General features: G+C 43.4%; 1 pseudogene; it reads right to left on the bottom strand.

Annotated features, from left to right (window-relative positions):
- LOC144824197 (protein phosphatase 1A pseudogene) overlaps positions 1-13,688 on the bottom strand; it is a 46,421-nt pseudogene extending 32,733 nt beyond the window's left edge.
- Between the last annotated feature and the right edge of the window lie 2,206 nt (positions 13,689-15,894).

Genomic DNA, 15,894 nt, shown 5'->3' with positions numbered 1-15,894 from the left:
CTAAATGGAGAAGCCAAAATCCTTGCCAAAGTACTTGCCACACGTCTAATACAAGTTGTTACGAGGTTGGTACATCCTGACCCATCCGGCTTTATGCCGGGGAGGAGAACATTGCTTAACTCACGTAGGCTGCATGGAGTTTTGGGGCGAATAGGCACGCTTAGAGAGGATGCAGTGGTGATGTTCCTGGATTCCAAAATGGCATTCGACATCATTGAATGGCCTTACTTGTTTGCAGTTCTGAAGAGGTTGGGTTTCGGTCCCAACTTTCTAGCTTGGGCTCCTCTATAGTGAGCCCCTAGCACAAGTGGTGGTCAACGACACACTGTCCTCATCCTTTCCCCTCCTGAGAGGAACGCGGCAGGGTGGCCCCCTGTTGTCTTTGCTTTTTGCCATAGTATTAGATCCTCTTGCAGTATGGATCCAAAGAGATCCCTTGATAACTGGGCTTCGTTGGACGGAAGAATGGGAAGACCGAATATCTCTCTATACGGATGATATACTCCTATATCTCGCCTCATCCAAACTCTCGATACACAGAGTAATAAATATATTCACTAACTTTGGGAAATACTCTGGATATAGAATCAATTGTACAAAGTCTATAGTCTTTGTACTGAGAGGTGAGTTGCCCCCCTCTTCCTAAAGACTGTGAAGTGACAATTGTCACAGAAGGATTCCGATAACAGGGAATCTATATTACCACCAACCCTGAGCAATTCTATGACTGGAATTTACTACCCCCACTTCAGCGCCTGAGAAGTGATGTGAGGCAATGGATACACCTCCCGCTAACCTTATTGGGGTGCACTGCATTATTTAAAATGATGGCGCTTCCTCGTTTCCTTTATGTGTTGCATAACACCCCATTTCTAGTGCCAGACTCCTATTACAAGTCTGTTGAAAATGAACAGAGGGAGCTGCTATGGGTCGGGAAGCCACCCCGAATTGCTATGCAAAAACTGGTGAGGTGTTGGTTTGATGGAGGGAATGAACTCCATGACATTTGAAGATATTATTGGGCAGCACAGTTGATGGCCCTCAACCAGTGTATATACCGCCCATTTGATATGCCAGGATTTGGAGTGGACAAAATGGTTATGTCAGGAGGGAGTCATGAAAGGGTGCTATATAATACATCAGCACAACTGTACCTCTTGGGCCCTACTAAACACACGGTGCCAGCCTGGCATGCAGCAAATAAGAGTTTGAGTTGGACATCAAAGACTACACAGTACACCCCACTGTGGGATTCGGATCAGCTGGGGATGCTGAGGAAAACTAAGGTATTTGATAAATTAGATTTAATAGGAATATCTGAGGTGGGAGATCTATGGCTCGAGGGAGGAGTGGCCCCCTTTGGTCAGCTACAACACGAGTATGAATTGGCCACTACAGAAATGTTTAGATAGATGCAGATTAAACATGCTCTTCAGGCAGCAGTTCCCAAGAGCGAAGTACTTCCTGAATCGATTAACAATGCTTCGGATTCCCTTGTGCCACTTAGAGATATCTTGACTCAAGATGTGGGGGAGTTGGATGAAGAGGAGTGGCGTGAAGCGCTGGCCTCCCCGCAGGAGGTGGAAATCTGTTCCAGGTTGAGGCTAGTACACCTCATAATTCTGAATAGAATGTACTATTGTCAAACGTTAGCCAAAATGAGTCTTAGGGAAAACTCTAAATGTAGAGGACTATATAACCAGGAAGGTATGTTTTTTCATACGATATGGGAGGGGAGAGTGTCCACTTTAAAAAATATTGGGAGAGGGTTGTGGAATGCTTGGGGGAGGTGCTGGGGAAAGAATTGGTGCTAGAAGCCAAGTGATGCCTCTTGAATATTTGGGGAGACACAGATTTAAAGAGAAAAAAAAAAATATGGATAAAACTTGGGCTGTCAGTAGCCAAGTGTAACATCCCCCGAACATGGGGTATCCCCGAGGTGCCCATGATTCAGGCATGGCAGAATGATATGGATTGGTGTCTGATGGCTGAAAAAATGATATATGAGTGCCAGGGCTAGGAAGTGGGAGCAGCTGTGGGGTGGGTGGAATTTGTATAGAGGGAACATATGTACTTCACCATTAATTGATACACGCCAAGTGCACGGGTCCCAATAAGCCAATGCAATGGAATAGTGAAATATGCATGCATTGTGAAAATGCCAAAACTGAGATGTACCTGATTTGTCACTGCTGTAAATGCACTAACATAACACAGAGATGCTTTGATTTTTTCTTTTGTCATCAATAAAAAGAAATCTAAACATTTTTTTTATTCAAAACTATCTGTCATAAATAAAACTCTAAAACAGGATACTTCTAAGTGGTTGTGTTAATTGTGGCACAGACAAGAATACCAGAATGTTTTGACTTATTCTAAGCTCATGAAATATGTATTCCTCTTGGATACGAAGTTTGAAAGGATGACACTTTGTGATGAATATTATTACAATGTGTGCTGAACTATTTGACAATAGAACCACCCACCCTTTTGTGGGACTTTCTATGTGTTGCTAGTATGTTTAGGTTCTATCCATTATCCATTTAAATGAATGACGTAGGCCGCCACAGTTTCCGACGACTAATGGTCCTTTTTACCTCTCTTCGTGGTCGTCCTTTGCCTGCTAAAATATTTGCAGTTTTGCACAAGTTGATCTATGTTGACCTGCACCAGTAAGCGCGGTGTAAATTGACAGGTTTACAGATGGCTCCCTACAGTGTCCTGGACTGACTCCCACCTTCCCATCATTTAAAAGGGCGGTATATCACTACATCCTACGCTGTAATATTAGTTCAGTTCAGTTCAAAAACTTTATTGCGGTTAGTTTTAACCATAAAAGCACATACAAATACAATGTACAGTTTTCAAACATATCACAGATATTTTAAGATCAATTGATATATAAAATACATCGTCTTAAATTCATCGAAGTAGGAAGAGATAAGATATTAAAAGCTGTAAAAATTTAAATTAGACTACAAATACTTAAAAATTGTAAAATGTCCCTTGATGAACTCCTTCACTCCCTACGTCTCTGCGCTAGAGCTAGGTGCAATATGTGTACCAATTTTAACTGAGCAAATTCCTTCGAGTGAACCACATTGAGAACACGAACTTTGCTACAGCGGCCACTAACACTGCGTTGGTGTCAGATTTTAAGATCCTGAAAAAGACGAGGTAGTTCTTAATACCCAAGTTGTTGCACAACTGGTTTATCCACTTTCTCTGGATATTGCCATAGGCCAGACAGAAGAGGGTAACGTGAAGAAGGGTTTCATCCTCTATTCGACAGCCTGGGCATAGGCGTGCAGGACCCCCCGTCCACCTGTCAGTCGTTGAATATAAAGGCAGGGTTCCATATCTAAATTGGAGATATAGCTTCTTTGCTAAAGTAGGTTGTATGGCATCTATCTCCTGTTCAAAGCTATAATGTGACTTATAATCCAGGAAGGCATCAGTTAGACTTGAAGGTTTAACTGAGCAATATACTTTCCTTAGATTAAAGTCTTTTATATTGTAAGACAAGGTTTTCTTAGAAATAGCTGAGCAGGAGACCTCAGGATTGAACCAGAGATTCTCGTGCCCAATCAAGGTAAAAGACTGCCTTACAAAGGATAACCAGGGAATCCTGCCTGCGCCTAGAGAGGCCATCACCACCTTTAATTCCTCCTTATAGCTTGCCAACTCTGGAGTACTCCACAGCCTCCTCCAATAAAGGAGTGGGCGTGAGGCGATGACATCTGCAATCGGGCGGATATTCAAATCCAGCCTGAGCGGGACTAGCGGAGTATTTCTTGGCAAGGTCAAGATTTGCCTGATAAAGTTTTTTCTGTAGTGGATAGCTCGTATGATGATAAGTGCCCCCAAAGTTCCGCCTCATAAAGGGATGAAGACCTAGCTTGAACTTTGAATATTTCGAGCGGGGAGCTTACTATTTTTTGCACACAGTTTTTTTTTACTTTTACGGCCTGGGTTAATCCTAAATTGGCCTTGGCCATATGTGGACCCCACCACATTTGTCATTCAGAGATAGACCGAGATAGTCAAAAATTGGGACCCTTTCCAGGGGTCTGCCTTCCATCGTAGGATGGGGACAATTGAAGGTACTAGCTTTAAATACCATGTACTTGGTCTTGTCGATGTTAACCACCAGGTTTCTTTTATTACAAAAGTTGATGAACTGGTTCAGTACCCGCTGCATGCCCATTGGCGATTTAGAAAGCAGCAGGGTGTCGTCCGCAAACATTAATGTGGGAAATCTTTGGGAAGCCAGTTTTGGGGAATCAATGTCTTTGATAGTGAGGAGGTCTTCTATAAGACCATTGAGAAAGAGGGAGAAGAGGGTTGGGGCGAGCACACAACCCTGCCTGACCCCCTTCTCTACCGGGAACGGCCCCGTTAATTGGCCATACTTGTCAAAGCGAACTCTGGCAAAAGTGCCTTCGTGGAGATGTTTGAATTGATAGCATAAGTATGGTGGAACCCCATAGCTAGTAGGATGGTTCAAAGCTGGTTCCGGTCCACCATATCAAATGCGGACTTCAGGTCCACAAAGGTTAAATATAGGCTGCCCCCATCCAAAACAACGTGCTTCCAGTAAAGGACCTGGAGCCGGAATAATTGGTCAATTGTTGACGTTTTGGCCCTAAAGCTCGCCTGAAGCGGGGACAAAATATTATTATCATTGGTCCAGTCCTGTAAACGTTGTAAAAGAAGCCTGGCATTGATTTTCTGGCTCACATCAATAAGGCTGATAGGCCTATAGTTTGATGGTTCAAGCGGAGATTAGTAAATATGTGGACATGAGGTTAATTGTGACAGTGTGCATAGCCCTTTATTTACTCCCATTGTCCCTACGAGTACACTGTGCACGTGATAATATCAAACAAGTCTTGAAGGTGGTGAAGATTTGAAGTCACTGAGCAGATGTAGTGTTGAGGTGTGGCACATTTGCTACAAGCATCAACAGAACCTGTAAGCAAGCAGTTAGCAAGGACTAACGCTTGGCAGAAGTAACACAAAACACCTTTCTAATGAGAAAGCAGAATTCATGATGAAATGAATATCTGTCTTACCGTCACTCATTCCATCCTATTCTCTGTAAGAATAGATTACCCTTATTTATTTGTGCATTGAAGAAAACATTTTAATAAAGACCCAGTATTTTTAGCATCCCAGGAATTCAAAAATGGTTGATCTGGTGTGTTCCTTCTTTGGAAATATACTAACTTTGCTACATTTCAGAACTGGTATTAGAGTTTGCACAGAAGGCGAATTTGTGTAATTTATGGGAGAGGCTCTGTACAAAATAAAATCAACATAGTACATAACATCTATACCAAATAAAACTAAAATTCTTTATTCTTTTTTCCTGTGAACTAAAATGTGAAGCTCCCCAAGAAATTGTGAGTGGTAAACTGACTTCTTGGGCGCTAAACATATCCCTCAGCCGGGAACCCTCAAGCTTTATAGCTTCTAACATCTACGCACCAGCCATGCTGACCATTGCCAACCAAACCAGCAAACACTCCTCTCTGTTCTTTGTGTTGAGTACTGTTTCAATTAGTCTAAATCTTCCGTCAGAGCCCTTCCAACGGTCATATGATTTCCATTTGTGAAGGATGGTCTAATCCTTCACTAGCTTCACAAGTGAGAAAACCATCAAAGTCAAGTCTCACTGAATAGGCGCTCAATGCCTTATGTCTGTTTCCTTCAGAAATCCCCAAAAGACACTTCCCTACTGCAGAGTTAGCCCTATGACTCCACCCCACTCCCGGACTCCTCTATATTCCCCCACATTCATCCAAGCAATCGGTGGCACAGTGTTCGATCGAAAGTATGCTTTGGTGGACATTATATCAAGTAGCGTGCAGCACTCCAGCATGTAGCTGCTTCAATATTTTCAATATTTAATCCAAATCTTCAATACAGATCCCCAAAACAAGCCTTTCTAAACTCTCCCCCTCTGACTCTTCCCCACAACATCCCTTTTTACTCATCCCGTCTCCTCCTACTGCTATAACCTCCAAAACAAATTATTATTATTATTATTATTATTAAAGGCTTTTATAACGCGCTCTATTACTAAAAAATAGTATCCTGGCGCGGTAAAGGCGGAGCAGACTGGGAAAGGACAAATTTTAAGAAACGAAGCAGAAAAAAAATTAAGCTTTAATATTAAAAAGGTGAGTTTTTAGTCCTTTCTTAAAAACATTAAGAGACGGTGCAGTTTTTAAGTGGAGGGGAAGGGCATTCCAGGATTTTGCTGCTTTTACCGAGATTGATTGGCCGCCAAGTCTGCAATATTTAAATTTGGGGACAGACATCTGGCACATGTTGGCCGATCGTAGAGGGCGGTTAGGAACATACAAACAGAACCTTTTTCTCAGATAGACAGGGCCAGTTTGATGGATGGCTCGGTAGGCCAGCACTAGAATTTTAAACAAAATCCTGTGGGCGACCGGAAGCCAGTGGAGAGCACAAAGCAGGGGACGGGCACTGGAGCGCCTAGGTGCATTAAACAGGAGCCTGGCGGCGGCGTTCTGAATGACCTGAAGGCGGTGAATCAGGTATGCCGGCAATCCACAGAACAGTCTGTTCGAGTAGTCTAGCCTGGAGAGAATTAAGGCACGGATGACTGTCTCTTTTGCTTCTTGTGGAAGGAGAGGGAAGAACCTACGTAGGGTTTTTAGGGTGGCAAAACAAACCCCCGTGAGTTTCTTTATATGGTCCTCGAACTTAAGGTTCTTACCAAACCAGACTCCCAAGTTTTTCACTGGGCCAGATGCGGCTTTTGGGGGGGGGAGGTCAGCAGGCCAGAGACGCTCACTAAAATCCTCAGGAAAAGAGCCGTACAGCAGAACCTCGGATTTACTCTCGTTGCACTTTAATTGTGCGTGTGCCAGCCATTGAAAAACAGAGGACAAACAAAGTTGGGCATCCGACGTATCTAAATTATCTTTAGGCCAGGTGAACAAAAGCTGCGTATCGTCGGCGTACGCCATAATTTTAGCCCCTAGTTGTTCAGCGAGGTAAATCAGCGGAGTAAGATAAATATTAAAAAGCAAGGGGCTTAAAATGGACCCCTGGGGAACACCTGTGGAAAGTTGCTTAGGGGTGGAGGCAAATGGGGGCAGCCAGATCTGTTGGGTACGATTATTCAAGTAAGAAGTCAGCCAGTCAAATGCTGGACCAGTGACACCGATATCTGCTAATCTGGCGAGTAGTAGGGAGTGAGGCACCGTATCGAAGGCAGCAGAGAGGTCCAATAAAATCAGAGCCGCTCTGCCACCTCCGTCAAGGCACTCCCGAATAGCTTCTGAGATTTCGACCAAGGCCGTCTCGGTACTATAGGAGGCCCGGAATCCGGATTGAGCTGGATGTAGGGCCTCAGTTGACTCAACGAATTTATCCAGCTGCTTAAAGACAGTCTTTTCGCAAATCTTTGCAAGAGCTGGGAGCAGAGATATAGGCCGGTAATTAGACGGCGTGGCCGGATCTAATCCATTTTTTTTTAGCAATGGAAGCAGTTTGGCTTGCTTCCAGCAAGCAGGGACAGTAGCTGTACGGAGCGAAAGGTTGATCAGCTGAGTAACCTCATTTCCCAATGTTTCCGCTAATCCCGCAAATACTCTAGCCGGGCAAGGGTCAGAGGGAGATCCTGATTTTAGAGCAGCCACAATAGAAGTGATGTCAGATTTTAGTTGGGGAGTAAACGTAACCAATTGCTCAGTACGTGGGGGCATTGAAGGACGCAGAGTGGTTAGAGATGGTGTGGGGCCATTACACACATTTTGTAGGTCCTCCTGAATTTTAGCGATTTTTTCAATAAAAAACTCAGATAGTTCTTCGCACCATTCCTTCGAAGCAGGCAACAAAGGTTGTGATGCACAGGGGGACACAAAACTTTTTACAATCGTAAAGATTTCCTTACTGTTGTTGTTTGCTTTATTAATGCGTCCTGCAAAATAGCTGCGTTTGGCCGATCTGATGGCAGCATAATACTTTTTTTTGTGCAACCCGCAGATCCTTTTTTGCCTCGGGAAGATAGGCTTGTCTCCACAGCCTCTCCAGCTTTTTACAGTCTGATTTAAGGTCTCGGAGAGCAGGGGAAAACCAGGGTTTGGAGGGGGTAGAACGGAGTCTGCAGACCCGGCTACTATTAATAGATGCAGCGGATGCGCATTCCACCCATGAGTTAAATGCGTTGGCTGCGGCCTCGATATCAGAAGGTAGCGAAGGGCGAGAAGCAGCAAGACCCTCAGAGAGGGTGTTGAGATTAATCTTCTGTGTATGGGCAATTTGGGGGTGGATCACAGCAGCAGTTATCAGAGGCCAAGAGAATCTGATAAGCTTATGGTCCGACCAGGTTACTGGCTCAGGATGAGTCATAGTGATATCAAAATTAGAGCATACCAGATCAAGAATATGACCTCCTAAGTGGGTTGGGGCAGCTACCCATTGCCTTAGTTGGGCCATAGAGAGAGCTTCTGCAAGGCGAGCTGCCTCTGGTAGGTCTGGGCTATCAACATGAATATTAAAATCCCCTAGGAGAAGATACCGGGAATGGCATAAAATCCGAGGGACTATCAATTCTTCTAAGACCTGCACAAAGTTACCAACGTGGCCTGGAGGGCGATAGACCAGCGTGCCGCCTATGGAAGAGTGGGCGTTAAAAAATAAGGAAAAATGGAGCATCTCGGCTTCAGGCAATTGTTGTTGGGAGTCATAAGAAAAGGTCCACTGTTCTCTAAAGACAACTGCTATCCCCCCACCTCGACCTAGAAGGCGGTCAGATCTGACAATTTTAAAACCGCGTGGAACGGCCAATTCAACAGAGGGGGCGCAGGTATCCTTGAGCCAGGTTTCCGTTATGAAAAGGAGATCCAGCTGATTGTCACTCAGCAGCTCAAAAATGTCTGCTGCATGTTTGACCAGTGACCTAGCATTAATCAAACCGGCGTGGACCAGTGAAGAGGCCACAGGGCGGGGAGGCAAAGGGTTAGGCGTGGGCTGAAAACGGTATTTACACACCTGGCAGACCCGGGATGCACTGTTTGCCACCTCCCATGAGGCGTTGCACAGACAGGAGCAGGCTTTCAGCGTCATAAGGAGAGCACGAACAAAGTCTAAATCCTTCACTCTTCTATCCCTCCACTATCCTTTTCAATCAAAATAAAAGACTAACATGTCCACTGCTCAAATTTAATATTTTACTGTACTAATTTACCACTAATCCTTTATGGGTTCCAGAGCAGCGTACTACTCGCCGAAAAAGCGCTTCAACACTTCATCAGGGGCAGCAAGCACTATATAAATGCAAACCTGTTTCCCTCTTCTATCCCTCCGCTACCCTTCTCTATCCAAATAACTGATTAACACATCCACCACTCAAATTACTTTCTTATTTCACTATACTAATTTTCAACACTAATCCTTTATGGGTTCCTGAGTAGTGTGCTACTTGCCAAAAAAGTGATTCAACACCCCATCAGGGGTAACAAGCACTATATAAATACAAACCTTTTTCCCTCTTCTATCCCTCCCCTACCCTTCTCAATCCAAATAACTGATTAACATATCCACCACTCAAAATACTTTCATATGTCATACTAATTCAACACTGATTCTTTATTGGTTCCGGAGTAGGATGCCTTTTGCCAAAAAAGCGCTTCAACACTCCATCAGGGGTTACGATCGCTATATAAATGCAAACCTTTTTCCCTCTTCTATCCCTCTGTTATCCTTCTGAATCCAAATAACTAACTAACCTATCCACCACTCAAATTACTTTCATATTTCACTATATTAATTCAACACTAATTCTTTATGGGTTCCGGAGTAGCATGCTACTGTCTGAAAAAGCGCTTTGACGCCTCGTCAGGGGTAGTAAGCGCTATATAAATGTAACTACAATACAATAAAATCAACATGAACAATCAGTTTAACTGCTTTCCACATGCAATATGAATACACTAATTTGCAGCGGCACTGCAAAAAAGGCAAAGTGAATGTCAGGAGCATCAACACAGTATGCATTATTTTTGGTCAGAGCAGGAGAAGATTTGTCACAGGGGCCAATATAGGTATCGGGACATAGGCATTAGGTGCTTTTATGATTTCTTACATTGTGACACAAAATTTTTATGTTGAATATTGATTTCACGTATTTAATATTGAATTAAAAAATAAGTAACATTCTATACTTCTAAGATCGAAGCAGAAACAATGAGTGTCTGGTATATCTTTCTCTTTTTAAAAAAAAATGTTTTATTGCAACTCAGAGAAGCATTTACAAAAAGACCATTACATACACAAAAGTCATACAGCAAAACCAGAATGAACATTACTTAAAAAGCATTATCATTGAAATTCAAAACAAAATACATGGTAAATTTGTATGACGTGAAATATCGCAGGTAAGAAGTATTCCAGTAAGAAAAGAGAAGAAAAATTAAGAGAAAAGAAAAGACAAAAGGAACAAGGGGGCAAGTTCAGACAAACAGAAAACAATCAATTATTGCGGGATCCCCAGATCTTTTCAAACCTCATTGTTGACTTTGTGCCCCTAAGTCTGGCTAAAGAAGATTCCATACCGTGAATTTCGTTAAACAAAGCCCACCACTCCGTGATTGTCGGGGGATTTGGGGAAATCCAGGCACGTGCAATTGTAAGTTTGGCGCAGGACAGCATAATAGTAATAATAGCCTTATGTGGGGTGTTAATGTTATTGATATTTAGTAAAACAGAAAAAACGGTAAGAGGAAAAAGGCAATTCAGTTTTTGATTAATTATCTTACCCAGGGCTCTCCAGAATTCTGATAGCATTGGGCATGAGTACAGAATGTGTACCAAGTCCACTGCTACTAACGCGCATTTAGGGCATTTAGTTCGCTCATTGTTGTTTAATGAGTTCCCAGCCCATTTGGAAATTCTTTCTGGAGTATGATAAAGCATACAAGTTGTTCTAAATTGCTGGAGTCTTAGACTAGATGAAGAGACAGCATTATTAATGTTACGCAACGACGTGTTAATCATCGTCATTGTAATGTTACTATCAAGCTTTTTTCTCAATTTTTCCGCTATTTTATTACATACGGTATTTTTATAAGTATTCAAGCATTTATAACCAGCACTAATTAACCCCTTATTTTTATGTAAATATATACAGTCCCAAATATCCGATTCCGAGATATTAAAGAGTTTCATCTTTCGGATAAGGAAGTCGTGTATCTGTATATATTTGTATCTCATACAATCAGTTACTTTATAGAGAATTTTCAATGTTTCAAAACTCAAAAATCCGTGTGCGCCATAAAGATCCCCAAGTGTCCTTATGCCGTGTGCTGACCAAGTATTTGTTACGCCCATATTAAAGATTTCCGGGAGTCCAGGATTGCCCCATAATAGTAGTTTAGGATGGAAGAAAGAGGTGCGGCAGAAATCCAAGATATTCCTCCATATTTTAACTAAGTCCCTGGCGGTCTTGCACCTGACCCTTTTAAAGTAATTGGGATCATTAACCGTCCAAAGAAACATATTTGAGTCCCTATCTAACATAAAGGTAAAAAAATAAAATTGGTTGTCTACTGTCACCAAATTAATTAGACGTCGAAGACGTTCTATAAAAGTTGCCCAAAAATATAACTTAAAGTCCGGAAAGTTTAGCCCCACTACATCCAAAGGCCCTTTTAACAAAGCCATTGATCGCCTTGCTTTACGATACCCCCATATAAAGCTGCTAAATATGCCATCCAGTTTTTTAATGAAACAATTATTGAGAGCCAAAGGAATGGAGCGAAATAGGTATAAAATTTTTGGCAATATAATCATTCGGATCAGATTGATTCTACCTATAATATTTAAAGGAATCTTGTGCCACTTTTTTAATAATATCCCCGTGGTTTTGAATAGGGCTTCATAGTTTATTTTAATTATGTTCTTTATTTTGTCAGAGATTTGAACCCCCAAATAGGTTGCAGTCTGGCATATTCCTGCAGTTAACACTACAGGTTTGTAATTTGAGACAATTTGAGTTTTATTTAAATTCAGTTTGTACCCGGAAATATCTCCAAATCGATTGGCCTCATCCGTGATACCCTTCAATGCTTCTGGGATGTCAGTTGAATAAATAGCTATATCATCGGCATAAGCCGTAATTTTTAATGTATGAGGGCCAAACTTAAAAGGAGATATACAGGGTTGAGATTGCAAGGCAAAAAGAAATGGTTCCATTGACAGGGCAAACAGTAGTGGTGAGAGGGGGCATCCTTGTCAGGTGCCCCGAGCAATAGAGAATGGAGTTGATGTGATACCGGCATAACTGATTTTAGCTGTGGGATTATCATATAGGGATTGAGTGCAGTTAAAAAATTTACCGCTGAAGCCAAAATTACTCATCACCTGCCAAAGGTACCCCCACCCCACTCGGTCAAAGGCTTTTTCTGCATCAAGCAAAATCATACCGAGTGGGGTGGATTCCTTATCTGCAATGTCAAAGGCAGTTATTGCCATATGGATGTGTGCCGTGGTATCTCTGCCCATTACAAAGCAGTGTTGATGTGGATTGACAATTTTTGGTATATACGGGGCCAAACGAGTGGCCAGCACCTTGGCAAATATTTTGGCGTCAGCGTTGACCAATGAGATAGGGCGATAAGAGCCACACATATCAGGTGGTTTCCCTTTTTTCAGAAAGAACACAAGATTTACCTTGTTCCAAGAGCAAGGGGCTTTCCCGTAGTCCCCAATATAGTTGATAACTTGTTGGAAGAGGGGGATAAATTCATCCAAGCATAATTTATAGATCTCTATTGGTATTGCGTCTTCACCGGAGGCTTTTCTGGATGGTAAGGAGGAGATCGCCTGTCTGAACTCCTGTTGACTGATATTATTAGATAGTTGTTCCAATTCAAGGGGCTCAGATGTTCCTGCAAAATAATCAAGGTATTTTTTAATAGCTGCCGAGGTGGGGCATGCTTCCGGGGTATACAGCTTTTCATAAAACATTGCAAATTGCTCCAGAATTTGAGCTGGTTGATCACATATTGTGTTATTAGGGCCGCTTATGTATTTTATCAAAGTGCTAGCTTTTTCGTGAGCTATTTTATAGGCCAACAGTTTCTCAACCTTGTCCCCGCTCTCGTATTGCGAGAAGCGTGTTTTGTGTAGGTTTAAACAACTCTTTTCCCAAAAAATCGTTTTCAGTCTAGCCCTCAAACACCCTAGTTGTAACCCTAGTGAAGAAAGAGCAAGATGACGGACTGAAGACGCCGCCGAGTAGTAGTGGCTAGTGAGAGCTCCCCGTGCCTGCCCGAAAACGGCGTGATTTCTTGATATTCAAATGCCGCAGCTAGTCTGGCGCTCCTGAGAGCGCATGAAGAGCAACAGAGAAACACATTTTAATAACTTGCGAAGGGAGTGGCTACATTGTGTCTCCGGTGAAAACGGATCGAATTGATGCCCAGCGCAGCCGGTGGCTGAAGGTTAATTAATGGAGGTCTCTCTCACAGAGCAAATGGAGGAGGAGCGGTGATTACGGCTTCGAAGTTATCTGATACTTATTCTAGATTACGAGCATTACGGGCACTACGAGCACTTCTGAGTCTAACTAAGTGCATAATCTACTTTACTAAAACCTAAGACGGATGCAGAGGCTGCTACGCGCTTACCTGCATCTTGCCCGGCATCTCTTTCCTCGGCTGATCAGCGGCTCGGCCCTCAGCTGGTCTGGTCTCGGGCTGCGTCCCGGATCGCAGGGGAGTGCAGACCCTGTACAAGGCGGTGGCTCACAGATGGCTCCAAAAAACCCACCCAGATCGACGAGGACAATCAAAGTTAACAGCGAGTTGGTACCAGCGGGCGATGGATCAATTGTAACAGTCACAGCACAAGTCCCTGCATCCCACGGAAAATCGAAAGAGGGGTTTTTACTACAGGAATCACTACTACTACAGATATGGCAGGAGGAACCACTTCACCACCAGGTGGGGGGCTGGCCCTCCCATAGCTCCCATAGTACATGGTAAGAAAATCCTGAAGCCTCCGATATTGCTGGTATCTCTGCCCTCTTCCTCACCCTCACTTGCTCCAGCTCCTGCGAAAGATTGCAATATTAAAATTGACACATCTGGCATGAACAATGCTACTCACGTTAACAATACTAACTATGTTAAATCCACAAAAGGGGGGAAGAGTGTAGTGGAGTCGGAGGGGATCTCAGCCAACATGGCTGTCCACACTGAAGTTACCTCAGAGGGCTTACCGAGGGGGGGCCCCACAGAAGAAATAGAAGCAGAAATCACTACAGGAGGACATTCCGTTGACTGCTCCAGTGAAGATCTCTCCATGGAGGGAGGGCCAGTTGTCAACTCACTGGTTATTAATGCGGAGGCAACTAAATGTCCGAACGGAAGGCTATACACAGAGGAGGAGGAGGAGGCATCAAAAGGCATAGTAGAGGGTGAAATTTCTAGTGATGAATTTGAGGATTTAACAGGGGTCGGTTCCCCTTCAGACACAGCTAAATTTCTTTTGAAAAGGAGGGACAAGGCTAAGTCCAAGCCTAAAGCAAGGGGCAAGAAGGGGAAAACCTTGGGTCTAACAGTAAGTCTAAACCCACCGACAAGGAAAAACCTGCAGGTCGAGAAAAGCCCCCTCAGGAAGTGGATCCAGGCGAAGGAGTTGGTGAAGAGCATGACACTTAGACTCCCTGGTACAAGCCCTTCTGATTCTGATGGCATCGATCCCTCTGCATTATTCTCAGAGGATCAAGCGGGCATAGCAGGTATTGCTCGACCGCCCTCAGCTGGAACAACCGGATCAACCAGTGTACTAAATTTGGTTGGGCCCCAGGACTTAGCTTCCGGAGATCCCACCCGGTCTCCCCAACCATTGAAATCGACCCCAATGGTACTTCCATGGCTAATACCAATATAGCCAAAATTTTCCCTGATATGACAAAACCACCAGCGTCTCTTCCTCTACAAACTTCTATAATTCCTCAATGTACAAAAAGTTCTAACGGATCTCTGGAGCTAGAATCTCATGATTCTCCACTGGACATTATCTTACAGACTCTGACTGGACACAGGAAAGAAGCGCAAGAACCCTTCTTACAGCTGCGAGATGATAACACCAAGCTCCAGAGTGCTCTGTTAGAGATTACATCTAAGATGGGGGGATAACTCAGGAAATGGAGGATTTGCAGCAGCGAGTGGTTCAGGTGGAGGAGGGCTCAGTTAGAACTGGTGCTATGGTTAGCCAACATGAATCTCAGCTTCTTGCTCTTCAACTGAAAGTTGAAGATTTGGAGAATCGCCAACGGCGATCTAATCTAAGGCTTTTTGGTATCCCAGAGGGGGCTGAAGGGGACGACCCGAGGGCATTCATGGTAGGTTTACTTCAGAAAGCCTTTACGGATCTCTCTGATTGGGATTGGGACTCCCAACTTCAGAGAGTTCACCGATTACCACTCGTCCAGAGGAGCAAGCATAGCAAATTTCCACGTCCATTCCTTATCCACTTTGGTAACTACTTGCTAAGGCAGGCAGTATCATTAAAAGCTAGGCCGAATCTACCAGTCTCAGTAGGAAATCTATCCTTTTTTGTCAAATCGTATCTTAGTAAAGCTACCATGGACAGGAGGTGGCAACTACGTAAACTCATAGATCCGTTTAAGTCTCATGGTGGACAAGCTTTCCTACAGGAGCCTGCCCGCCTCAACGTTATCAAAGGTGGCCACATTTACTTCTTTACAGATGTAAAGGAAGCTGAGAGCCTTCTAGCTTCATTTTCCTAAACCTATAGAGAACTGAAAATGACTCTGTAACATAATACTTTAGACTCAAGTTTTCACTTATCAATCACTTTTTTTCTCTTTACTCTTCTTTTCTA

This window comes from Lissotriton helveticus, chromosome 3_1 (genome assembly GCF_964261635.1).
Source record: "Lissotriton helveticus chromosome 3_1, aLisHel1.1, whole genome shotgun sequence".
Taxonomy (NCBI): Eukaryota; Metazoa; Chordata; class Amphibia; order Caudata; family Salamandridae; genus Lissotriton; species Lissotriton helveticus.
This window is presented reverse-complemented; position numbering and strand designations above follow the sequence as displayed.